Raw genomic sequence first — 27,362 nt, forward strand, 5'->3', positions numbered from 1 at the left:
GGTGTGTTTGTGCGTGACGCGGGAAGTAGGAAGCATTTAAAGACCGGCCGCCGGAAAACAATGTCCTGAGGTCCTGGATTTTACTCTGTCTCCCCCCGGAGCGCCCCTCCTGGTGGGCCAGGGGGACCGTGGACGGGAGACACCCCGGCCTCTCTCCCCCTCTACAGTGTAATGGAGCTCCAGCCCCCGGCGACCACACTGCACGCCAGGACCGGAGGGGCTGGGCCGCAGACCCCGCCTGCTGCACCTGCTCCCGGGCTCCCGCGTCCCCGCCCCGCGTCCCGCCCCCCGCGCCGCGCCCGCGCCCCGCGGTCCCTCCCTCCGGCGTGACGGGAGCACGGGCGCCGGCCGCCGGGGCCGCGAGCGCAGCGGAGCTGTCAGCTGTGAGCTGAGCGCGCAGCCCTAGCGGCCCGGGAGCAGAGCGCGCCCCACCCCGGGAGGCTGCTTTCCAGCCGGCCGGCGGGCCGACCGCAGCGGGAAGGAGATGCTGTTCCTCCGCCCGGGGCCGGCGCGGGGGAGGGGCCGGGGGCGGCCGGCCAGGGCTCCCCGCCGCGGGCTCTCGCCGCCCTGGAGCCCCGCCTGGATCTGCTGCTGGGCACTCGCCGGCTGCCAGGCGGCCTGGGCTGGGGACTTGCCCTCCACCTCCGGCCGCCCGCTTCCTCCTTGCCTGGAGGTGAGCCGCACCTGCTCCGAAACCTGGAGTTTGCGGGGGGTGGGGGTGGGGGAGAGGGGGGCGGGAAGTGAGGGATGAGGGTCGTGCCCATTCATTGCTCTCTCCTGTCACCTCTTTCCTTCCTGGGAAGACCGGGCTTTTCGTTTGTTTCCAGGGATGAAGTTGCCCGCCCCGAGAAGGTGGCCAAGAGAGGATGTGTGGCTTTGCTGACTTTGGGGGGATGCTTTCCGCGCTCCTGTGTTTTGAGGGCTCTGAAGGACTTTGCGGCGCTTTCCTGGAGTGCCAGGCTTGAGGACCTGGGGCCGAGGGGAGTTTTCACCAAGGGCAGGGGACTGGGGAAGCCCTGCCGGTGGGGTTTGGAGAGCCGGCACTGCCGCGAGAGCTTCCAGCTCCCCCTTCGCCACTCCCCAGCGTCTACAAACCCCTTCCCTTGCACTCAGCGTCCTGATAAGGCCCCGGGGACTTGCTAAGTCAGTGTGTGGTGTCGCTTGGCATCCTTCTGGCAAAACATGGATGTGAATTAGGACGAAAAAGAATGTGTACTTAGGGAAGAGGTGGGTTGGTGATCTAGAAAATTAGAAGGAGAGTTTATGTGCTCCTTTTGGGGGATGTTCATCAGCTGGCTGAAGCACTACTACTGTGTATTTTGAAGTTTGAGATTATCGTTGATATACAACCAAGAAAAATAAATAGGAGTGATGAGATTTTTTTCCCTCTGCTTTTGGAAGAACTGTACTTAATAATGCCAAAAATGTACAGGGGATGTCATTGGTAGCTGTACTGGGTGTTTATCTTCTCCTTTAGTGTTCCAGAAAGTGCATCCTCTTAATGAAAATCAATGAGGGGAAGGAAGCAACATTTCTGACCTACTTTGAGTGATTATGTTGAGGAGGATGTGAGGAGTGAATACTGTTTTAGGAAGATTGCTAGGAATCAGGGTGATGGGTCATTTTATTTTGATGTAACAAAAATGGGTTAGCTAATATCCCTCCTGGGAGGCAAGACCGGACCTTGTTCCTTTGTGTCACTTTTGAATTTTACCCAGACTCGAATTATAGAATATCTGTGTTCTAGACCTCATCCATCATCCGTATATTTCACCTTCCTCTCCAACAGTCTCAGTCCTAGGACAGACTGAAATGAAAGAGATTCAGACCAAAGGCATGTATAGCAGCACACAGTAGTGTTATAATTGGGGAAATCAGGGCAAGAGCTCAGCGAACAGCCGTGTTTAATTTCAGAGCTTATTAGGATAATTAGTTGTTTAATCTGTGTTCTATCACCTGGGAATAGTCCATTCTTCCAGGCTTCCAGAGAAAGCCCACTTCTTGGTCATCTTCAGATTGAGTAGTTGCAACAGGACAAACTTAAAACCTTGCCTCCAGCCCCTAGTCCCAATTATGCAAAACCTTTTTCTTTTTTTTCCTGGAGTGAAAAATCAGATTCTTGTAAAATTAATTCTTAGTGATGGAGGCTTTACTTGAAACAGGTGAAAGTGAGGGCTAGTGAAGGGGTGGTGGCCACTCGAGCTAGACCGATCCTTTAGGTGAGCACATTTTCTACCCATGCAGACCCAGACAGAATGGAGTCTGCACCCTGAGACAGATATAGTGAAACCAGAGGCAGGGGTTGACTGAAGGTTCCAGAAGGCTGTGTTCAGTTAATTATAGTGAGTTTACAAGTTTCAGTTGACTCAGTTCCTTGATGTTTCAAGTTCGAATTGATGGGAATAAGTAAAATTATAGGAGGATGCTCCTGAACATGCCTGTGGCTTGTGTTTTTAGAAATGGTGATGCGCAGATCCAGTTATGTTATGATGACTGACGAACAGTTGGCAGATGTTTAACTGGGAGTTGGGGGTTCCTTTGGCGGGGCCAGGGGGGCTGAATCTGCTCTTTAGCCGCTGGTCTAACCCACTGAGCTAATTTATAGAATTGATTATTGTTTCTCTCTAACTTTGTTTTTAAGATGGATGTGAGAATGGAGGAGTTTTTCAGGCTTTGAGGGTAAGAGTTGGCTGGTGCTTATGTGTGGGGAGGGGCCTTCCTGTGAGATTCAGCTATGGAAATGTGTGCCAAACTCTTGTGAGTAAAGATGTAACACCAAAAGTTACCTATTTTGTGTCCACTCCTGCCTGTTGATCCCTTTCCACTCTTTATTAACAGAAAAGGAATCCCCCAAAACATAAAGGGTAGCACCACTGGTGGGGAGGACAGTAGAGCAGTGAAAGTGAGGGAGGGGTATGAGACTGGAAACTAAAGACAGCTCTTGATGACAAGAAAAGGATGTCGAAAGGAAAATCTGCAGGTAATTCTAAACCTCATGGCCGCCAGTACTTTCAGCTTTATCCTCATTTATCAGTATTTTTATAAAAAGTCATCATGTTTTAACTAAATCACATAGATTCTCATTTCCCTTGCCTAGTTTTGGCAGAAAGCAGCAAAAGGAAAAGCAGAGAAAGCTGGCCTGGGAGGAATCTTTTTATGATCCCCCGAGTTCACAAGAGAGTGGCTGGGACGTGTGGAAAGTGTCACTTAAGATTCTTCGCTGAGGATTGGACTCTGGGGTGAAACTCATATAATACAGCTTCCTTTGTCAAAGTCATTGATTATGGAGCAGAGAAGGAGAGAAAAGTGATTACTTTGGAATGCTCAGCTGGGGATCCAGTCAGTAGGGTGGATGCACAAGCGCAGACAGAAAGAGGAGACAGTAATAGGTACAGTCAGAGTGCCAGCAGTTGACACCAGTAGGATGTGACTTTAAGAAATGGCATTTAAATTAAAAAAACAAAAACAGTGAGGACTAAACATCAGAAAGTATAGAACTAATTTTCTTCAAATTAATTATGGGGGAACTTAAAAGGATAAATATCTTCTAGGTTTCTGGGTATCTGCTTTACACCTATAAAATGATAGTGATATAAAATGATCTGCCTATCTCAATTGTGAGCATGAATATGAGTTAAAAGTGAGTATGAGTTAAAGGAAACTTTATAAATATATGAAAGTTGACGACTGCTAGCTTAGTAGACCTCTATCCTGATGTTTCAGGAATGGTCTACAGAGAAACTTCAGAGGTTCAGAGAAATAGGCTTATCCAAGAATTGAATGCAATGGAATTTTTGACTCAATGGGACTACCAGAGGAACAAAAAGATAAAAGCCAACAGATGATTCAGAGTTGGAGCGAGGTATTAGAAGATAGAGTGCATGAGAGAAAAGTGCCTAAAAAGAACAGAACTAAGTGAGTTATGTATGCATTATTTAAATTTGGAAAATTAAATCACAAACTTGCTTGATTCTTACTTCACTATTCTATAGTCCTACATAATATGATTTTTCTGGTTTCTCTGAATCTTGATTGAATCATGACGTTTTGGCCAATGGTTTTTATTCCACCATTACTGAGTTTAAACAGTTTGCTCAGTTTGAGTTTAAACATTACTGAGTTTAAACAGGCAAAATGTCAGCTGATGTGAAATTCCAAATTGAAAAAGTAAAATTTGATTGGGTAAGGATGAGTCAGATATGGAAACTAACAATTGCGGTGAAGTGATTTGTTGCCATGAAAGAAGAAAGGGGCTGTAAATCTAGTGGGAAGGATCAAAAAAGGCCCTGCAGAAGAGGTGAGTGAGTCCGGAAAGATGAGTAGGAATTTGCCAAGCAAACAAGGGTCAGATGTGAGGTTGGGCTCGTTTGGGGGAAGACATTTTTGATGTAGAGCACAGATTGAAAATGGCAGCAGCTCAGAACAGTTCCTCTGTAATTGGATATAACTAGAGTGCTGCATGCTATGAGGAGCCTGATGAGGGATGAGCCTGAGAGGCAGGCAGAAGCTGATCATAGAGGACCTTCCATCTTGCTAAGAAGCTGCTCTTCATTTGGTAGGTGATGAGAAGTCATAGAAAGATTTAAAAATCACGGGTAATAAAATATAGTTTGGAAACAGTATGGAGGTCACATAGGAGTGGGAAATAGAAAGAGGTGAGGCCTGCCAGGAGCAGTTGTAAGTGTCCAGGTAAAGGATGACAGAACCTCAGTTGAGGAGTAGTTGTGAAGATGGAAAGAGGGAGGATGTTAGAAGGTGGAATTGACAGTGGGTAGATGTGGAGGGTGAGGGAATGGAAGGTTCTGCCTTGTCTAGAGGTCCTGCCTCCATGAGGAGGAGTATGAGGAAGAGGAGATAAGGAGATAAGGAGCTTGGTTCTGGAGAGCTGACCTTTCAAGGTTTCACTAGGCAGTTAGGTGGCAGGCCCTTTGGCTCAGGGCCGTGGTCTAGGCTGGAGTGGAGACATGGAGCTCACTTGAATGAAAGGCATGGTTGACACTGCTGGATTGGATGAGATAATCCAGGGAGTGAGCACAAAAGGTGAAAGATGGAACTTGGGTTTTACTGATGTTAAAGGGGACAGAAACTGAGAAGTACACAGAGGAGACAGACAAGGAATGGCGGGTTTCTGGGGAACACAATAGTGCAGAGTTATGGGGCAAAGGGGATGTGTCTTTGATGAAGAAGGGCATTGGTTGTAGTGTCAGTGGTCCAGAGAAATTCGAATAATATGAGACCCGAAAAGAGAAGTTTGAATTTGACAGTTAGCTCACTGGTGCTCTTGCCCGAGTGGTTCCTGGGTGGTGGTGGGATGGTACTGACTGGCAGGTGAGGTAGTAGTGATGGCATGTATGCATGCTAAGTTGCTTCTGTTCTGTCTGACTCTCTAGGGACAATACTCCACCAGACTCCTCTGTCCATGGGATTCTCTAGGCAGGAATACTGGAGTGGGTTGCCGTGCCCTCCTCCAGAGGATCTTCCTGACCCAGGGATCAAACCTGCATTACTTTCATTGGCAGGGGGCTTCTTTCCCACTGACACCACCTGGGAAGCCCAAAAGCGATGGAGTAGAATTTTATTATTATATTATTCCAAGCTTTGCTAAGAAATTGGGTCATCCATGTCAGAAGTCAGAAGACTTGTAAATGGTCCTGTTTTCTGTTTGAGACTTTGATGGGAGTAGTTGAAAAATAACCTTTAACCTTTATGTAGGAAGTCTCTGAAGGTCATGGGCTGTGGGTTAAGGGCTTAGGGAGTCTAAAGCCACACTGTCACTGAAGAAGTTAGGATTTGGCTTCTGTTTTCAAGCAGTTAACATAATTAATCTTGCCTGTTATGCTTGTGAAGGTGAATTTTCCATTTCAAGTTTTTATGCTCAGAACCATTTCTCATGTTTTAGGCAAATGCAAGCAAGTATTCACACCATCAATATTTACAATGTAAAACCAAGAGTTGACAGATCTGTGAAGTGTCATATTTTAGCACAAGGGATAGAAATAGCAGAGCATAGTATAGAGTGGCACATTTTCCTATCAGAGTGTATTCTTCAGCAGTGCCTTGGATCCTAGAATAATTCTTGCTTGTTGGAAAAAAAAGTTAAATTTTGGTGGTCGTCTCCTTCTCCCTGAAGAAAGTTAGTCGCTCAGTTGTGTCTGACTCTTTTCAACCCCATGAGCTGTAGCCCACCAGGCTCCTCTGTCCTCTGTCTTCAGACAAGAATACTGGAGTGGGTTGCCACTTCCTTCTCCAGGTGATCTTCTCAACCCAGGGATCTAACCTGGGTTTCGTGCATTGCAGATTCTTTATCATCTGAGCCACTGGGGAAGCCCCCCTGGAGAAACCAAGGATAATTCTTATCCCTTTTTGCCTTTCTTAATTGAAGTTATATGTAATATTTCAACATTAAACACATTTATTACATATTCATGTACCAGGTACTAGCAGTAAAATGTTGAATAAAATGTGTGGTCTTCTCCATGTTGAGCTTTATAATCTCATGTGGGCAGACTCAAAGTGACACCATATATCAGGTAATTACATTTGTCATAAGTAGTTATGGGAACTGTGTGCAGTGGGTGTACATAGCCTTTTTAGTCTGGTTGGGGTGGGAGGGATTCCCCAGAAGAGATTTGTAAGCTGAGACCCACAGCGTGAGTACGAGGCTGTGGGTGGTGATGATAGAGCCTCTCATCCAGAGGAAACCTTTTACTTCTGGATCAGTTCCTATGACCTGCTTCCCAGGTGGCCCAGGTGGTGAGGAATTCACCTGCCAAGCAGGAGACGCAGGTTGGATCCCTGGGTCACAAAGATCCCCTGGAGAAGGAAATGGCAAACGCCTCCAGTAGTCTTGCCTGGGAAGTCCCAGGGATTTAGGAGTCTGGCGGACTGCAGTCCATGGGATCGCAAGAGTCAGACTCAGACTTAGCAACTAAACCACCACCATGTCTAACCCTTCCTAGAGTACTAAACACAACAGACTTTTCACTGTTCCAGCCTGTTGCTTGCTCTGGTGCATCCATACCCTATTCTACAAAGTCTTCACACACACAGACCTCTCCTGCAAGGCTGGGTGAGTTGTACCCAAACGTGCCCATGTAAGAGTGGGAGTCCATGCAGTGTTCAGGGTGCCCAGCCAGCTGCCCTGGCGCGGGTCTACATCCATATAGAGGAAAGAGAGCCTTTGTCTGAGTCATATCCCCAGAGCAGGTTCCATTTTCTGAGTCACTCAGAGGTGCTGTATGCCTTACCAGAGGCTCTGAACACCTGCCTCTCCAACCCACCCAACATGAGATAGACTCATTAGGGCAGGCATTTCATCCTATTCAGCAAATGGTGATTAACTGTCTTCTTGTTTAAGGCACTTTAGGGGTTTTAGAAGCGAGTAAGGTACAGGTCCTCTTCTCTGGGGGCACTAATCACTGCCTTGAAAATTTCATAGAGTGAGTGACTTCCACTCTTTTCAGCTATAAAAAGGAATTGATCTTTATAACACATTTAATCCTAATTGACATCTTCTCTTAATTGTACCAGATTTAAGACTCTGAAACAAAAGCCCAGGGATCAGAATATATTGAAGTTTATTCTCAAGTCAATTTATAGCTCTGGAATTCAGGATGTTATTTAACCTGTTTAAAGCTTCACTTTTATGAGGTTCTTTTGCTTTAGTCCCTGGCTCTCAAAATGTGATCCTAACACTAGGACTGTCAACATTCCACAGGCACTTGTTAGAAATGCAGGTTATTGGATCTTGTACACACCCTCCTGAATCAGAAACTCCTGAGTTTGAGGCCCAGCAATCTGTCACAACCAGCCCTCTACAGGATTATGAGGCAGGCTAAAAGGTGGAGACCACTGCCCTAGGTATAAAGTGAGGGATACAGTTTAACTGTCTGAAACTCGGGGACCTGTTCTGTTGTTAGCATTTCTTCAGCTGTAACTCTTGCTAACTTCCTGCTTCTGCAGGGCATCTTTGTTATTGTTGTTTAGTGGCTAAGTTGTGCCTAGTGTCTGCAGCCCCATGGACTGTAGCACCAGACTCCTCAGTCTTTGGGATTTTTCAGGCAAGAATACTGGAGTAGGTAACCACTTCCTTTTCCAGGAGATCTTCCTGATCAGGGATCAAACTTGTGTCTCCTGCATTGGCAGGCAGATTCTTTACCACCGAGTCACCAGAGAGGCCCACTTAGGGATATCTAGTATTAATGTTTTAGCACACTTCCTACCTATATATTTTCTTTTCCTTTTTAGCTATAAGTGAGTGCATACTTTATGTAGATGTTGTATCTTTCCCTCTCTTATTTAAGCATTTCTCAATGATATTAATGTTTCTTTATAAGTATTTTTCATAATATTTATAAAATATTTTAATATATGATATACTACAAAATATAGCTTCATTTGAGTATCTGCCATTGTTTACTTATGAGCCTTTTACTTCAACCTTTCATTGAAAATGCCCTTTCCTAGGTCAACAATGACCGCTTCTTTGCTATAATAAGTTTGTCATCCATTCCTCAGTTTTCCCGCCTTATTATATCACTGGACCAAGCTGACTGCTCCATCACCTCTGAAACATCTACTTGGCTTCAGGCATCCAGCGCTCTCCTGATTTTTTTCTTATTCCACTGCAACCCTTCTCGATCTTTGCCAGTTCTTCCTCATGTCCCTGATTTCTTTACATTGGGACTTTCCTGCTTCAATCCTTAACCCCTTTATCTTTTCTGTCACCCTCCCTCCTCACCCTCTTGGTGATGTCATATAGTTTTTTGCTTTTAAATGCCATATGCCTGCGGACCTCTCTCAATTCCCATCTCCTGCGTGGACCATCTCGTGACTTCGTGCCAAGCACAGCCTGGATGCCTCTGCTTGGGTAAGTGCCTCAAACCTGACACGTCTGAAACTGAGCCCCTGCTCTTGCCTGCTCCAGCTCCTGCGTGGTCTTTCCCAGTTTTTTGATTGGCAAGTCCTCCCTTTCAGTGACTCAGGCCTCAACATCTGGAGTCTCCCCTTACTTCTTGTCCTCCCATGTCCCACATCCAATCCGTTAGCAAACTCTCTGGTCTCTGCTTCTGAAGAACCAGAGTCAGAGCTTCTCCCCTGTTGGCCTGCTGGGCCATACCACCAGAGGACCTCGCCTGGATGATGGCTGTTGTTTCCCATCTTGATCTCCAGTTTGAGCTCAGCAGAGCAAAGAGATCCCATTGAAACATAAGTGTTATCTTTTGCTCAGAGCTCTTCTAAGGCTTCGTCCAGAATCGGAGATCTGATGGTGGCTTGCAGGGTCCAACATGATCCTGCCTCCGTTAAGCCGCTCATGTCATCTTACTATTCCCCCCATTCTTCATTCTACATCAGCCTCCCCGTTCTCTTTGCTTTCTGCAGAACGTGTTGTGGAAACTTTTCTCAGGGCTTCTGCCTTGGTTCTTCCTTTGTTTACAACTCTCTTCTCAGATATCTGCTTGTCTTTCTCCCTCATGCCCTTGAGGTTTCTACTCAGTTGTCATCTTCTCAGTCAGGCCTTCCCTGGTCACCTACTTAAAATTGCAGCCATCTCTGTATCCCCATTTCATGCTTTTATTTTTCTCCGTATCAGTTTTCAGCATCCATCATAATGTATATTTTAATTATTTAGTGTTTATGAGCCCACTCTCAGTAACTGTAAGTTCCAGAAAGACAAGGCAATCTCTCCCTCCATCCCTTTCTTCCTACTACTTTTCAAAGATAAGCTACTGCACTCCAGTATTCTTGCCTGGAGAGTTCTGTGGATAGAGGAGCCTGGTATGCTCTAGTCCATAGAGTTCAAAGAGTTAGACACGAATTAGTAACTGGACACACACACTGTATCCTTAGTACCTCACACGGTGCCTGGCACTGTGTCAAACAAATGAGTAAATTTAATTTTGATTGTTTTTAATTCTTTGTAGTATAAAAATACATAAACAACAATATAAGGGGCAACACAAACCCTTGAATTCCTGAATATTGAAGATATTATAAAATTGCCTCAGAAATCTTAGGTTGAAGGATATGAACTCTACTGTACTAAACAACAGTGAAAAGTGTTATTGATTGATTATTTTTTAATTGAAGTATAGTTGATTTACAGTGTCATGTTAGTTTCAGGTGTATAGCACAGTGATTCATTTATATATTGATATATTCTTTTCAGATTCTTTTCCCTTAGAAGTTGTTACAAAATACTGAGTATAGTTCCCTGTGCTATAAGTTGGTCTTTGTTGGTTATCTTATTATAGTAGCGTGTGGTCTTCCCTCATGGCTCAGGTGGTAAGTAATCCGCCTGCAATGCAGGAGACTTGGGTTCGATCCCTGAATTAGGAGGATCCCCTGGAGGAGGACATGGCAACCCACTCCAGTATCCTTGGCTGGAGAATCCCCACGGACAGAGGAGCCTGGTGCGCTACTGTCCATGGGGTCACAAAGAGACGGACATGATTGAGCAGCTAAGCATACATAGTAGTGTGTATGTGTTATTCCCAACTTCCCGATTTATCCTTCCTCTCCCCTTTCACCTTCGGCAACCATAAGTTTTCTTTGTCTGTGAACAATTATTAATATTAATTTGATGGTGGAAAATGCTGTCTCACTGATGTAATTTGCTTTTCTGTAATCACTGTTGATGGTCAGTATTTTTTATGTGACTTAGCTTTTTGTATTTCACTTTTTGTGGAATTTCTGTTTAGGTGTTTTCACTTACTGGTGCTCTTAATATATACTAAGGATACCATATATACAGTACTTTGAAAAAACATTTCCTTACATTTTTTTCCCTGTCTACATGCTTTGAGATAATATAAAATCCAGATAAAATAATTAATTATTCAGATAATAAGTATGTCTATGGAATTACTTCCCTTAACATATAGCATAGGAATAAATTCTAATTAAAAAATCTGTTTGACACATAATACTGTATTAAATTCCTACACTATATGAAGTCTTTCATGTGACTGACTGAGAAAAATCCCAAAACAACTGCAGAGTGACCAAGAATTCTTGAGTTTCGATTGACAGTCTTTATTCTAAGAGTGTGCTTTTGAAATTTCAAGACCACCCTACTTCATTCCCTGTTTATTCTTTTTCCATGGCCATTCATGTGTTTATTTGTTCATGTGACATTTAATGAGTGCAGATCATGTATTTCTCTCACAGGTGAACTAATAATATGGAAATCTATGATTAGAGATGGGTTAAGTACTGTGATGAAGTTATGCAGAGTTTTATAGAAGCAGAGGTGGGCGACTAAATCACACCAAGGAGTCCTGGTCTCAGAGAAGGTGCTGTCTGAGCTGTTTTGAAAGATTTCTGCAAGTGCTTTATAGCATGCACTGAGGCCATCTATCTTAGTCAAAGTAAACCGATTGTGACTACACAGAGGAGTTAAATCACAGGACCACTTCACGGGCTGGAGTAAAGGCACATGAGCGACAATGGCAAGAGAGAACTAGATTATGAGGAAGACTGGGACTGAGGTTTTTGTGAGAAAACTTTGGGGAATCATTGACATCAGGTTAGACAGATTATTTTGTTTGTGAGTGGAGGAATATAAAAGGGGGGTAATATTGGAGGCAGGAAGATCAATTAGGAGGCTATTGCCTCTCCTATGAGGAGGAAAAAAAAAGTCAGAGCTAAGCAAATGATCAAAGGGGGAGGCTAGGAGATGGATTTGACAGCTGAGTGATCAATTTCAGTCTACCACAACTTCTAGGGGTTTTCCTTGGCCTACTTGGTAGACACTCTACGTTTCATTGAGATTGAAAATGTAAGAGGTGAATAGGTCTGCTGGGAGAAAGAGGATGAGTTCATTATTGGCATCCTCATGCCCGAGGGACAGCCAAGCAGTGCTCTCCCAGAGACGGCTGAATGTTTGAGAGTGCATCCAAGAGGTGACTTGGGAGCCAGGGGGCACACAGTGAGAGGTAATTGAAGCCAGTGGCGTTGATGAGGTCACCTGGGCTGTGAGCACCGTGTGTTGAGGAAGGTGCTCGGGGAAACACCAGCATTTAGAGGCAAGCCGAGGAAGAAGCGATTGGGAATGAGGTTGAAAAGGCACAGCTAGGAAAGAGTGATAGCACAGAAGCTGACTGAGGGTCGGAGGGTTAGGTGACCAGTCAGTCTGCAGCGTGATATAGGTGCATGATTCTTTTTTTTTTTTTTTTTGACTTTTTAAATTTTATTTTATTTTATTTTATTTTTTTTAAATATTATTTTATTAGTTGGAGGCCAATCACTTCACAACATTTCAGTGGGTTTTGTCATACATTGACATGAATCAGCCATATAGTTACACGTATTCCCCATCCCGATCCCCCCTCCCACCTCCCTCTCCACCCGACTCCTCAGGGTCCTCCCAGTGCACCAGGCCCGAGCACTTGACTCATGCATCCCACCTGGGCTGGTGGTCTGTTTCACCATAGATAATATACATGCTGTTCTTTCAAAACATCCCACCCTCACGTTCTCCCCCAGAGTTCAAAAGTCTGTTCTGTACTTCTGTGTCTCTTTTTCTGTTTTGCATATAGGGTTATCGCTACCATCTATCTAAATTCCGTATATATGTGTTAGTATACTGTAATGTTCTTTATCTTTCTGGCTTACTTCACTCTGTATAATGGGCTCCAGTTTCATCCATCTCATTAGAACTGATTCAAATGAATTCTTTTTAACGGCTGAATAATATTCCATGGTGTATATGTACCACAGCTTCCTTATCCATTCATCTGCTGATGGGCATCTGGGTTGCTTCCATGTCCTGGCTATTATAAACAGTGCTGCGATGAACATTGGGGTGCACGTGTCTCTTTCAGATCTGGATTCCTCAGTGTGTATGCCCAGAAGTGGTATTGCTGGGTCATATGGTAGTTCTATTTCCAGTTTTTTAAGAAATCTCCACACTGTTTTCATTCCTATACACTAACAATGAAAAAACAGATAGAGAGATTAAGGAAACAATACCATTCACCATTGCAACAAAAAGAATAAAATACTTAGGAGTATATCTACCTAAAGAAACAAAAGACCTATACATAGAAAACTATAAAACACTGATGAAAGAAATCAAAGAGGACACAAACAGATGGAGAAACATACCGTGTTCATGGATTGGAAGAATCAATATTGTCAAAATGGCTATTCTACCCAAAGCAATCTATAGATTCAATGCAATCCCTATCAAGCTACCAACGGTATTTTTCACAGAACTAGAACAAATAATTTCACAATGTGTATGGAAATACAAAAAACCTCGAATAGCCAAAGTAATCTTGAGAAAGAAGAATGGAACTGGAGGAATCAACCTGCCTGACTTCAGACTCTACTACAAAGCCACAGTCATCAAGACAGTATGGTACTGGCACAAAGACAGAAATATAGATCAATGGAACAGAATAGAAAGCCCAGAGATAAATCCACGAACCTATGGACACCTCATCTTTGACAAAGGAGGCAAGGATATACAATGGAAAAAAGACAATCTCTTTAACAAGTGGTGCTGGGAAAACTGGTCAACCACTTGTAAAAGAATGAAACTAGAACACTTCCTAACACCATACACAAAAATAAACTCAAAATGGATTAAAGATCTAAATGTAAGACCAGAAACTATAAAACTCCTAGAGGAGAACATAGGCAAAACACTCTCCGACATAAATCACAGCAAGATCTTCTATGACCCACCTCCCAGAATATTGGAAATAAAAGCAAAAATAAACAAATGGGACCTAATGAAAATTAAAAGCTTTTGCACAACAAAGGAAACTATAAGTAAGGTGAAAAGACAGCCCTCAGATTGGGAGAAAATAATAACAAATGAGGAAACAGACAAAGGATTAATCTCAAAAATATACAAGCAACTCCTGAAGCTCAATTCCAGAAAAATAAACGACCCAATCAAAAAATGGGCCAAAGAATTAAACAGACATTTCTCCAAAGAAGACATACAGATGGCTAACAAACACATGAAAAGATGCTCAACATCACTCATCATCAGAGAAATGCAAATCAAAACCACAATGAGGTACCATTACACGCCAGTCAGGATGGCTGCTATCCAAAAGTCTACAAGCAATAAATGCTGGAGAGGGTGTGGAGAAAAGGGAACCCTCTTACACTGTTGGTGGGAATGCAAACTAGTACAGCCACTAAGGTGCATGATTCTTGATGTTTGGTTAGACATTTGAAATATCACATCCCTGTGGACAAGATGCAGAAGTATATGCTGAATGATAGTATATCTAGGAAGAGTCTTGGATATGTGAACAAATGTATCCTGAAGTTAATAATTCAAGGACTTAATGATAAACTGGAGGAAGGTTTCCAATGCAATACCTTTGGTCTTAGTATCTAGTCTCTATCCTGTTACTGTTCTACTTTGACTGTTGAAACAGTAGTTTGGTTTTGAGAAGGCTTAACCAAAATTTGTAAAGTCAGAAAGCTGAGTGAAGTCGCTCAGTCGTGTCTGACTCTGCGACCCCATGGACTGTAGCCTACCCCATGGACAGGCAGACGCTTTACCCTCAGAGCCATCAACTTCCCTGGTGGCTCAGACAGTAAAGCCTAGAATGAGGGAGACTCGGGTTCAATCCCTGGTTTGGGAAGATCTCCTGGAGAATGAAATGGCAACCCACTCCAGTATTCTGGCCTGGAAAATCCCATGGAGGAAAAGCCTGGTAGGCTATAGTCCATGGGATTGTAAAGAGTCGGACACAACTGAGCGACTTTTCACCAATACAACTTATGTGGCTTCCCTAATAGCTTAGTTGGCAAAGAATTTGCCTGCAATGCAGGAGACCTCGGTTCTATTCCCGGGTCGGGAAGATCCCCTGGAGAAGGGATAGGCTATCCACTCCAGTATTCTTGGGCTTCCCTTATGGTTCAGCTGGTAAAGAATGCGCCTGCAATGTAGGAGACTTGGGTTTGATCCCTGGTTTGAGAAGATCTCCTGGAAAAGGGAAAGGCTAACCCACTCCAGAATTCTGGCCTGGAGAATTCCATGGACTGTATAGTCCATGGAGTTGCAAAGAGTCAGACACAACTGAATGACTTTCACTTAGGGTTTCCCTGATAGCTCAGTTGGTAAAGAATCTGCCTGCAATGTGGAAGACCTGGGTTGGATCCCTGGGTTGGGAAGATCCCCTGGAGAATGGAAAGGTTACCCACTGCAGTGTTCTGGCCTGAAGAATTCCATGGAATTGCAAAGTTGGACATAACTGAGCAACTTTCTCTTCACTTTCAATACAACTTAGGTGCAATATTCTAAGAGGGACGTTGGAATAGGGTGATGTTAATTTAAGGCGTGAATTAGGAAGAACAACTATTTGGAGAGTGTCTCCAAATACTTGATGATGGGTCAAAGGAGCTGAGGCTGTTTAGCTTGAAGAAGACTTAAGGGGACTATAGTAGTGAGCCTCAAGTAACAGTCAGTGCAGTCACGCATAAGAGGTATTGGTGTAATGCTCACTTAGAGGACAAGATTAGACTCAGTGATGATAGAATAATGCACAATTTAATTCATCCAAGAAGATGTTTGATATCTGTAAAACCATGTGCTGCTACTTTTAACTCTGAAAGTTGCAGAGATTTTGTTTCTTTTTTAGGACAGACTGTTGTCTTGGGTCACATCTGTGTGGAACCATGAGTTCTGGTTTACTGTACTGCATCTATGTTACTGTGGGCTTCACTGGTGGCTCAGGAGGTTAAGAATCCTCCTGCAATGCAGGAGACATGAGTCCAATCCCTGGATTGGGAAGATCTTCTGGAGAAGGAAATGGCAACCCACTCCAGTGTTCTTGCTTGGGAAATCCCATGGACAGAAGAGCCTGGTCGGCTACGGTCCATGGTGTAGCAAGAGGTTGGACAGGCCTGAGTGACTAACACTTCAGTTCAGTTCAGTTCAGTTGCTTAGTCATGTCCAACTCTTTTTGACCCCATGGACTACAGCACACCAGGCCTCCCTGTCTGTCACCAACTCCTGGAGCTGGCTCAAACTCAACGTCCATCGAGTCGGTGATGCCATACAACCATCTTATCTTCTGTTGTCCCCTCCTCTTCCCGCCTTCAATCTTTCCCAGCATCAGGGTCTTTTCTAATGAGTCCGTTCTTCACAGCAGGTGGCCAAAGTATTGGAGTTTCAGCTTCAGCATCAGTCCTTCCAATGAATATTCAGGACTGATTTCCTTTAGGATGGACTGGTTGGATCTCCTTGCTGTCCAAGGGACTCTCAAGAGTCTTCTGCAACACCAAAGTTCAAAACTATCAATTCTTTGTTGCTCAGCTTTCTTTACAATCCAACTCTCACATCCATACATGACTGCTGGAAAAACCATAGCTTTGACTAGATGGACCTTTGTTGGCAAGGCAATGTCTCTGCTTTTAAATATGCTATCTAGGTTTGTCATACCTTTTCTTCCAAGGAGCAAGCATCTTTTAATGTTATGGCTGCAGTCTGTGGTAGATTTAAGGGGCAGTTCAATGAATGTATGTGCATTGCTACTGTAACAAGTGAGAAGATAAATCTTTCTCCTTGGTGGTTTAATCTTAGGACACATTCTTTCTTAATCTCTTATCCTTAGCACTGTATTCTAAGATTGCTACATTGTAAACATAAAGCAATGCCCTTTGGTGTTTAATCTAACATCCTAAAGTTGAGAACAGAAGGAACTGGCCATTTGAAATGTAAGTTTACCCCTGACTTCTATGTGATAATTCTTGGGCATATCAATAATGCATACTAGGAGAAAACTCAAGCCAAAATAATCAGTTGATGCTTAAGTAGATCTGAACTTGGTATGCTAGAAAGTGCTTCACTATCTAAATAGCAGGTAAATGCTAACACCACTTGCTTTAACATTTTTTTTATGGTTTCACTTTTCCCATTTGACCTTTTTTAAAATTAAAAGCAGTGTATGTATAACATTTTAGAAAAGTGAAGTAATAAAACCACCCTTAATCCCACCAAATAAGCACACCACTCTGAATATATTAGCGTTTGTGATAGGAATAACAGATATTTCTCTACATATATTTCATTATGAATTTACATGTATGTTGACAAAATGGGAATATTCTGTACATACAGTTGATTTTTTTTGTATTTAATAATATGCTGTGAATTTACTGCCACATTTTAATTTAACTAAAAATTTTCACAAATCATATTTGAACAATCCATAAGCCATCCTTTCTCCATTGATTTGTTTTCTATGCCAAATAGGCATATATATTCTTTATAATCTATTGTTTTATGTATAACATATGAGGCATATTATATAGACACAAACATTATTTGATTCCTTTTGGGCTACTTTATATCTGTTGATATTTTTGTACCAAGATTGCTCACAGGGATTTATAATACAATTTTATATAACACTTGTCACTTTTCTCTCAAATTTCTCAACTGTTCTCACTCCATTTAGTCTTCCAGTTCAATTTCAGAATACTTCTGAAAATTAAAAAAAAAAAATTCTTCCTGGAATTTTCTCTTGGATTCTGTTGAATTTCTTCATTTATTTGGGGAAAAATGTCATCTTTACAGAATTATCTTCATATTTGAGGGTAGAATCTGCTTCAGTGTTTGAAGCATTCTATATTTTTAAGCACAGTCCTTGTATACCTGTTTTGTGTTACTGTTTTCTGTGGCTGTTTCCCCTACCACTTTACCTTTTGATTTTCCCCTGAAATATTGAAAAGCTAGTGTGTTTTGAAAATTAATTGTGTATCTAGTTTCTTACAGAGCAGTCTTGGTAATTCTAATATTTTTTCAGTTAATTATCTTCAATTTTCTTGGTAACAGTGCCATTTATTGAATAATTAAGTGTGTAAACACTTTACTTATATTAACAGTAATCCTCACAGCAGTCCATGCCTCTGCTTTTAGAGATGAGGAAACTTGAGGTGAAAGGCAATTAATACCTTGAAGAAGATGACAAAGCTAGTGAACTATGGGGCTGGGATGAGGCTGGGTGAAAGGCAATTAATACCTTGAAGAAGATGACAAAGCTCGTGAGCCATGAGGCTGGAATGTATTTGTCTCCAGAGACCTCACTGAACCCCACAGCCTTGCACTCTGCCTACCCAGGAGGCTGGTCTATACTTACAGGTCACCACAGCTGCTTCCAGGAAACTACATATTGAATCATATTAAAGGAGCAGCTACTGATAGATTTTTTCTCTTTGAATCAATCGTTGTCATTATTCTGTTTTCTCAAGGTAGTAATTGCCTTCTCCTCTGTTTCAGAAATCCACCATCTCCCCCAAGGCAGTTACTAGTGTTGCACGTGTCTTCACTGGGGGAGCTCTCTGTCCCACTCACCGGGTCTTACCCTCACACGGCTGGGTGCTCAGTGGGTAGCCTTTGGTCCTCTTGCCTCCGGGATGAGGGTTCTGTGCAGTGTCCCTGGACCAGTTTCTGCTGTCAGACAAACTTTCTTTCTATGCTGATCAGCTGAGGGGATCTCATTCTGCCTATACTAGATTCTTGGTTAGAAAAAGTGTTTTTAGAATTTTGAAGTAGCAGGAGCTGTCTGTAGTATTTCCACAGTAAGCAGCATGTGGCAGGCACTGGACCTTGAGTATGCCCTGCCACTGTCTTCGTCTGTGTGTACTGAGAATAAAGAATGGAGATGAAATCGGGGGTGAGGAGTATTGTTCTGATGATATCTTCAACCAGAGACCTATAAAACATCACAAATAACAGGCTAAACTCGGTTGTAAAAGCAGTATATACCAAAGATGATTGAGAAGAAAAATCGATGGACCACTGTTCTGTCATTTTACCACAACTATTTTAAACTCTTTTTTTTAAAGACTTGTATCACAGTTATATGAGTCAGACATTGTTCTAAGTGTTTAGGCATATTCATGCATTTAAAAATAATCATCTGTTATTAGTCTGTTCATTGCTCATATGTAAATGATACTGCTTTAAACTGCTATTCAGATATTTTATGAAAAGGTTGGACAATTGCCTCAAACTTTTAAAAAAAATGTATTGAAGATTAATTGAAGTACACTAAATGACAGACATTTGAAGTATACAGTTTGGTCAGTTTTGACATATGTGCACACTCATGAAACTGTCCGTATAATCAAGATAGCCATTTCCAACAGCCCCAAAAGCTTCCTGCTTCCCTTTTGTAATCCAGCACTTCCTCTGCCCTGTCCCCAGGCAGCCACTGATTTGCTTTCAGTCACTGCAGATTCACATGCTTTTTCTAGATTTTATATAAAGGGAATCATAGAAGCATATACTTTTTTTTTTGATCTGGCTTTTTTTCACTCATAATGATTCTGAGATTGATTCCCACTGTGGTGAGTATCAATAGCTTGTCCCTTTTTATTGCTGAGTAGCATTCCATCGTATGACTCTGCCACATATGCCCATCTATTTTTAACATGACATAGTTCTAATCATAGCACTTGATATTCTCAAGCTCCGGTATGATAATGTAATCTATGAATATCAAGAACTCATTAGTGAGGACTCCAAATAGGTTGTTTATAAAGTGCAGCAGCAGCAGTCTGAAATGTAAATGTAAGCACTCAGGGACTTTCAGCATCCTGAGATATTCTGGGAGTTAATTTAGTTTTCTGTTTTACTCAGTGCTTAGTGCTATTTCAGACAAATCTTGATTTTTTGGGAAGAGCTAATCATTTAGTTAGATCAACTTGTTAGAACTGCTTCCACTTGCTTGCCTGTCTGCCTATAGATCTTTTCATGATCAGTTACTGAATGCATGTCTCTCAGAGTGCAGGTGAAAAAGGTGGATCTTCCACCACTCATCCAGAGGCTGAAATAAGGACTTTTATTTATTTTTTTCATTCATGGTGATGAGCATTTGTGGACTATCTGGATAGTGAGAGAAGTCTTTGTGTTCATTTGGAAGGATAGTTAAATATACTGATTATGAGTTGAAATTTTATTTATTTGCTTAGTTATTTTCCACAAGGGACACCTGAGCTACTTACCAGGTCAACAGACTCAACAGCAATCCTTGTAATTATATTTCTATAAGCATAAATCTAGCAAGATAGCTAAGTTTCATTGTATTTGTGTGTGTGTGTGTGTGTGTGTGTGTAATTTTGGTTGACTAACATGTTTGTATTGAGAATAAGGTAAGAATTCTTTTAGAGTAATAGTGGCTCTGAAAACTCTGGTCTTTTTTTTCTCCAGAAGGACAAGAGGTACTGACATGAGCGATGATCATGAGACTGGTTACCTTTTCCCATGTAGGGTTATTTTCTTTGGAGCAGCAGGTGAGGACTTTGGTAGTACAGAGAGAATGAATGTGACTCACTTGATTTCCTTGACTGCAAGTTTTGTGTCTCCATGGTGGACACAGAGAAAGGTAGGCTAGTCCTTAACCTGACCTTCTTTTTCAGTTATGACTTGTTTTTGAGCTTCCCTTCAAAGCTAGGCTCCTTACCTTTATTTCTTTAATTTCCTTCTCTCTATTCAACTCATTGTAGTCTGGCTTTTTTTTTTTTTTTTGATTCAACTCATTGTAGTCTGGCTTTTATCTCAATTATTTCCCTAAATGTCTTGTTATGTAATCATCTCCTAACTGCCAGTGGTTTCTTTAATTCTCATCCTACTCTTTTTCTCTGCAGCATTAAACCCACTTTTCTAGGTTGCTCCTCTCTTGTCTTTTTCTGAGATACTTCTGAAATCTTGTATTACTCCATCATAGATCCTATTTCTCTAGCTAGCTACTCCTCTGTTACTCCTTTGTAAATGCTGGTTATTCCCAGGTTTTTGCATTTGGTCTTTGTCTTTTTACACTGTTCGTGCCATCTTTGAATGATCTTACCCATGTTTTACTTTATAATCCTTATTTTCTTAAAATAGAAGTAATACATTCTTATTATAAACAATTTGAGTGTTTTGAACAAGAAAAAAGATACCTGCAGTCCTGCTATGGAGAACCAGTGTTAATATTTTTCATCCTCCTGCCTGTCTTACCTACAACCTTTGTTTAAATAACTCTTTAAATCCAACCTTCAGTGCTTGATTCTCCATCAAGTTCCAAAAGCACATTGACAACTCCTTCAGAAATACCTCTGGTAGGATATCCTGGACTATTTAATATGAAAAACATTAATATTCAATATGAAACATTCAATATGAACATTAATATTTAATATGAAAAACATCTCGAGCCAAATTCATTATCTTCCCCTCTACTTGAACCTAGTTTTTCTTCTTGCTTTTGTTTTTGATCGGTTGATAGTCATTGACCTGAATTCATTAGTTCTCTTCTCACCTCTAAACTCCAGGTGGATCCAATTAGTCATAAAATAATTATTTTAATATCATATATAAGGCTCTTTATCATGTGGCCTGAGGTGACTTCTCTAGCTTTCTATTTCTGCCTTTTACTCCCATTTTACCCCTTTTATTCTGTGATCTAACCATATTTCTCAATTTCCAGAGATTATCATGCACTTCCATCCATGGATGCTTTGCTCAGGGCTATGTCTGAAAAACCATTTCTTCTCCTCAGTACAGCTAACCTTTAATTATTATTCAGAACATAGATTAAATGTCCTTGTTTGTGACTGAAATACCCACTTCCCAGCAGAGTGAATCTGAAGCATAACCCTTTCTACATGGGCTAAGATTTGTCCTGACCAAAGAAGAAGCCCAAATGCAAGGGCTCAATTATGATTGTTTGAAAATATATGACCACTTATTGTTTGAAAATAAATGAAGACCAGAGACTGGCCTTCAAGTGAGTTTCAAACAGCAGACCTAGGGCCAGTGAGTAGAGTTTATAGTGAGGAACATTTTTCTTTAGACTAAGGAAGAATTGTAACCTTTGAAGATACATCACGGTGAAAAGGACTTTATAGCTCTTTATCCATAAATGTAAACAAGCAATCACTGTAAATGACCGTTTTTCATGGATCCATTAATTTAATCAACATTGTTAATCACTTTGCCAACCACTGTGCCTGAGGTACACAGATGAAAAAAAATATCCTTTAAGGAGTTTATAATCGAATGTAGTCATTCTCATCCTGGCTGCACATGAGAATCACAGACTAATATGTTTCTAATTTAGTAATCTCTGAGGACAGGGCCCAGGAAATAGATTCCAGTGTACAGGTTAAGAATCACTTGTCTAATGGTTATGTTTCGAAGTGTCATTTATGTGTCACCTACTCTGGCTGGCCATGTGATGTTCATTTATTCTTTGAACAAGTATTTATCCAGCCTTTCTTATGTTTCACTTCATCAATGTGAAAAATAGAGCTTCTCTTCTTACAGAGTTTATAGCATGGTAGAATATAGACATTACACAAATATATGAGAGGTGGTGATAAGTCTAAGAAGAAAGATAAGGGAGGTGAGGGGACAGAGGAGTTGTCTGAGAGATCAGGAAAGATATGGCATTTGAGTAGCACCTGCACGAAGAGAGGGCTCAGGCCATGGGGACATCTTGGGAAAGGGCTTCCAGGCGCATGGGAGAGGCAGGGCAAAGACTGTGGGATGAGTGTGCCCTTGCTGCGCTCAAAGGAGAGAGACCCATGGTGGCCGGACTGGAATGAGTGAGGGGGCAAGGCAGGAGATGCAGACATAGAGGGCACAGCGGGGTGGGGTGTGGCAGAGGGCATGGCTCCCTTTAGGGCATGTTAGAGACTTTGATTTTACACTTCCACAGATGTTACAAAAAGTAATATGATCTATATGTAAAAAGATCAACCTAGCTGCTATGTGGAAAACATGCTATGTTCGATTATTACAGTAATCTTGTGGGGCACTAGAGCAGCTTAGATTAGGGTTTAGGGTGGAGTGATGGGAAGCAGTTGGATTCTGGGCATATTTTGTGTACAAAGTGTATTTTTATGTATTTGAAAGAGGCAGTCAGCTTTACTAATACCTCCAAAGAAGTGACTTGTAGGTAGAGAAAGAAGAGGTCAAAGACCAAGTGCTAGGGTACCTCTGGCAAGTTCAGAGGGCTCAGGGAGGTAACTAGTGTCCTGGGGGTTAGATAAAGAAAGTGCTAAAGGAGGGGAGATGGAGGCACTGAGTTGTTCTCTCTAGTAAGAAGAATGTTGAGAACTGACGCTTGGATTTTGCCAAGTGGAGGCCACTGGTGATCTTGAAAAAGCAGTTTTGATTGACTGATAGAGGTGCTCGTTGGTCATCCAGGCTGACTGTCAGGAGAGAGTGAGAAGAAAGGAGGCAGGTGCAGTGAGAAGAGCCAACTCTTGTGAGGAACTTAGCTGTTCAGAGGAGAGGAGTGACAGGAGCTGAAGGGGAAGGTGCAGATGTTTACTTGTCGAGAGCAATGCTGAACAGACTTAAGTTTCCTTCCAGTGGCAAGATTTTGTTCGATTAGTGACTCTGGTATTATCTTTTTTTTTTTTAAAGAATTAAGATGAAGCACTTATTTTTCTATCCTGTTGAACTTAGGACACTTTCTAGTGTCACATGACTGTCCCTTCCCTCTAGCTTGGGGGTGTCTTTTAGTATTGGGCTGCCATAACAAAGTACCACAAACGAGCTGGCTTTAAGAACAGCTTTTGATTGTCTCTCAGTTTTGGAGGCTGGAAGTCCTAAACCAAGATGTGAGCAGGACTGGTTCCTTCTAGGGAAGGGTCTATTCCATCCTCTCTCCATGGCCTTGTAGGTGGCCATCTCCATAGGCCCATTCACATCTGTCTTCTCTCTTGGCCTATCTCTGTGCTGTCCTTTCTCCTTGGTAGGACATCAGTTATATTGGATTCGGGGCCACCCTAATGACCTCATTTTAATTTGATTATTTTCTATGGAGATTCTATCTCCAAATAAGCTCACATCCTGAGGTACTGTAGGTGAGAACTCATTTTAAGAATTTTGTGGGGGGCCGTAATACCTTTACTCTCTGTAGGCTCATTTCTGAAGTTTTAATAACATTTCACATTTTTATGCTGGGTTGTACTTAGGCATAGTCATTGGCTACTTAATCTAGTCATTCTGGTAACAGGGGTCAAGTAGAGGATTTGGGCTAGAAAGGTGGATTTCCTGATGTAAAATGGACATATACTGAATTGGACTTCCCTTGAATCATCCTTTTGAAAAGAAATAGAAAATGAGTTAGAAAGGTGGTTTTTATTAATACTTTGTATGAACACAAGGTCAGGCTTTACTTAGAATCCTCCTTTCTCTCATGAGTAGAAATGAGAGAGTAGAACAAGTAAGTTAGCAGATGCAGACTTTGTCTCCATGGGGAGACAAGATAAGCCATGGTGCCTTCTCTGAGAAAACACCAACCTGAACTCTGTGTATCATCTCTGTGGTCTTATCAAGATGGCAGCACAGCCTAGCTCTGAATAAAGACCAACATCAGACCCCATCATATATCACCCTTATACAGAGAAAATAAGTTGTTTAAGAAGTTTTGTTTGCACTGAGTATCATATAAACTGTCTTTATTTGTATGTCTGCGTGTATTATCTATTGAAGTGTTTCCAGCAAATTTCTGGCTATCCTGTTCTCTCAAAAGAGTTGCTTCTCTTTTAGCATCAAGCTTTTTGGGAATACATGCCATTTAAGATACCCTCATAAAACAGTTTCTGGCTCTAAAAGATTTCATTTGGAAACTGTTAAAATGCACCCATAACTAATGATTGAAGTTGTCAATACATGGGCCTATTAGCTCTAAATTCTCAGTGCAATAAGGGAGAAGTATAAATTTAATTGACAAATAGCATTTTTTTTGGTGTGTGTGTGCTTATTGCTTCCTTGTAGTATTAAGGCAGAACACAATACTTTTAAGTGAAGAAAACATCTGTGATGGAAATTAGTGTTAAATAGAATGCTTATTTGGTTATTTTTCAATCCACATTTTGACTTGGGAACCTACACCCGTGGCAATACCCTAAGGTAGCCCCTGAATGAAGCTCTTGGAGACGGAGGTTTAAATAATTACAACTTTTAAAAAATATTGTTTAACTTTAAACACTATAAAAACCCCAGCTGGAAGAAAGTTAATTCTTCTCTAATGTAAAATAGCAGCAAGCCTCTCCTCAGTGGATGTTCTACAGATTAAGCCTGGAAGGGGTTCAGATATGAACCATATTATAGCAGATGATTTGTTAGGAAGCATGGGTGCAGCAGACCTCCTCTTGGAGGAGGTCGCCATTAACTCTACCACAGAGCCACCAGAACTTACACAGGACTGGGGAAACACACTCTTGGAGGGCACAAACAGAACCTTGTGTGCACCAGGACCCAGGGGAAAGGAGCAGTGATCCCACAAGAGGCTGATCCAGACTTGCCTGTGAGTGTCCACGAGTCTCTGGCAGAGGCGTGGGTCAGTGGTGGCCTGGTGCAGGGTCGGGGGCACTGAGTGTGGCAGTGCATGCATAGGACCTTTTGAAGGAGGTTGCCATTATCTTCATTACCTCCACCATAGTTTGGCCTCAGGTCAAACAACAGGAAGGGAACACAGCCCCTCCCATCAACAGAAAATAGGATTAAAGATTGACTGAGCCTGGCCCCACCCATCAGAACAAGACCCAGTTTCCCCCTCAGTCAGTCTCTCTCATCAGGAAGCTTCCATAAGGCTCTTATTCTTATCCTTCAAAAGGCAGACAGAGTGAAAACCAGAGTCACAGAAAACTAACCAAACTGATCACGTGGACCACAGCCTTGTCTAACTCAATGAAACTATGAGCCATGCCATGTAGGGCCACCCAAGGTGGATGGGTCTTGGAGAGTTCTGACAAAATGTGGTCCACCAGAGAAGGGAATGGCAAACCATTTCAGTATTCTTGCCTTGAGAACTGCATGAACAGTATGAAAAGGCAAAAAGATAGGACACTGAAAGATGAACTCCCCAGGTCAGTAGGTGCCCAATATGCTATAGAAATCAGTGGAGAAGTAACTCCAGAAAGAGTGAAGAGATGGAGCGAAAGCAAAAACAACACCCAATTGTGGATGTGACTGGTGGTGGAAGTAAAGTCCGATGCTGTAAAAGGCAATATTGCATAGGAACCTGGAATGTTAGGTCCGTGAATTAAGGCAAATTGGAAGTGGTCAAACAGAAGATGGCAAGAGTGAACATTGACATTTTAGGAATCAGTGAATTAAAATGGCGTGGAATGGGAGAATTTAACTAAGATGACCATTATATCTACTACTGTGGGCAAGAATCCATTAGAAGAAATGGAGTAGCCATCATAGTCAACAAAAGAGTCTGAAATGTAGTACTTGGGGGCAATCTCAAAAACGACAGAATGATCTCTATTCGTTTCCAAGGCAAGCCATTCAATATCTCAATAATTCAAGTCTATGCCCCAACTAGTAATGCTGAAGAAGCTGAAGTTGAATGGTTCTATGAAGACCTACAAGACTGCCTAGAACTAACACCCAAAAAAGATCTTTTTCGTTATAGGGGACTAGAATGCAAAAGTAGAAAGTCAAGAGATACCTGGAGTAATAGGCAAATTTGGCCTTGGAATACAAAACAAAGCAGGTCAAAGGCTAACAGAGTTTTGCCAAGAGAACACACTGGTCATAGCAAACATCCTCTTCAAATAACACAAGAGGACTCTACACATGCACATCACCAGATGGTCAACACCGAAATCAGATTAATTATATTCTTTGCAGCCAAAGATGGGGAAGCTCTACACAGTTAGCAAAAACAAGACTGGGAGCTGACTGTGGCTCAGATCATGAACTCCTTATTGCCACATTCAGACTTAAATTGAAGAAAGTGGGGAAAACCACTAGACAATTCAGGTATGACCTATATCAATTCCCTTATGATTATACAGTGGAAGTGAGAAATAAATTCAAGGGATTAGATCTGATAGAGTGCCTGAAGAACTAAGGATGGAGGTTTGTGACATTGTACAGGAGACAGGGATCAAGATCATCCCCAAGAAAAATAATTGGACAAAGGCAAAATGGATGTCTGAGAAGTCCTTAGAAATAGCTGAGAAAAGAAGAGAAGCTAAAGGCAAAGGAGAAAAGGAAAGATAGACCCATTAGAAGGCAGAGTTCCAGTGGATAGCAAGGAGAGATAAGAAAGCCTTCTTCAGCGATCAATGCAAAGAAATAGAGGCAAATGATAGAATGGGGAAAACTAGAGATCTCTTCAAGATAATTAGAGATACCAAGGAAACATTTCATGCAAAGATGGGCTCAATAAAGGACAGAAATGGTATGGACCTAACAGAAGCAGAAGATATTAAGAAGAGGTGGCAAGAATACACAGAAGAACTATACAAAAAATATCTTCATGACCCAGTAAATCACGATGGTGTGATCACTTACCTAGAGCCAGACATCCTGGAATGTGAAGTCAAGTGGGCCTTAGGAAGCATCACTATGAACAAAGCTAGTGGAGGTG

General features: G+C 42.0%; 1 protein-coding gene across 1 annotated transcript in view; it reads left to right on the top strand.

The window, feature by feature from the left end:
• The first annotated feature begins 574 nt into the window (after positions 1-574).
• ELAPOR2 (endosome-lysosome associated apoptosis and autophagy regulator family member 2) overlaps positions 575-27,362 on the top strand; it is a 205,291-nt gene continuing 178,503 nt past the window's right edge. Inside the window, exon 1 of the mRNA XM_065938920.1 lies at positions 575-673. The gene's annotated coding sequence lies outside the window, so the exon portion shown is untranslated. The remainder of the gene's footprint in view (positions 674-27,362) is intronic.

The sequence above is a fragment of the Muntiacus reevesi genome, chromosome 6, assembly GCF_963930625.1.
Source record: "Muntiacus reevesi chromosome 6, mMunRee1.1, whole genome shotgun sequence".
NCBI lineage: Eukaryota > Metazoa > Chordata > Mammalia > Artiodactyla > Cervidae > Muntiacus > Muntiacus reevesi.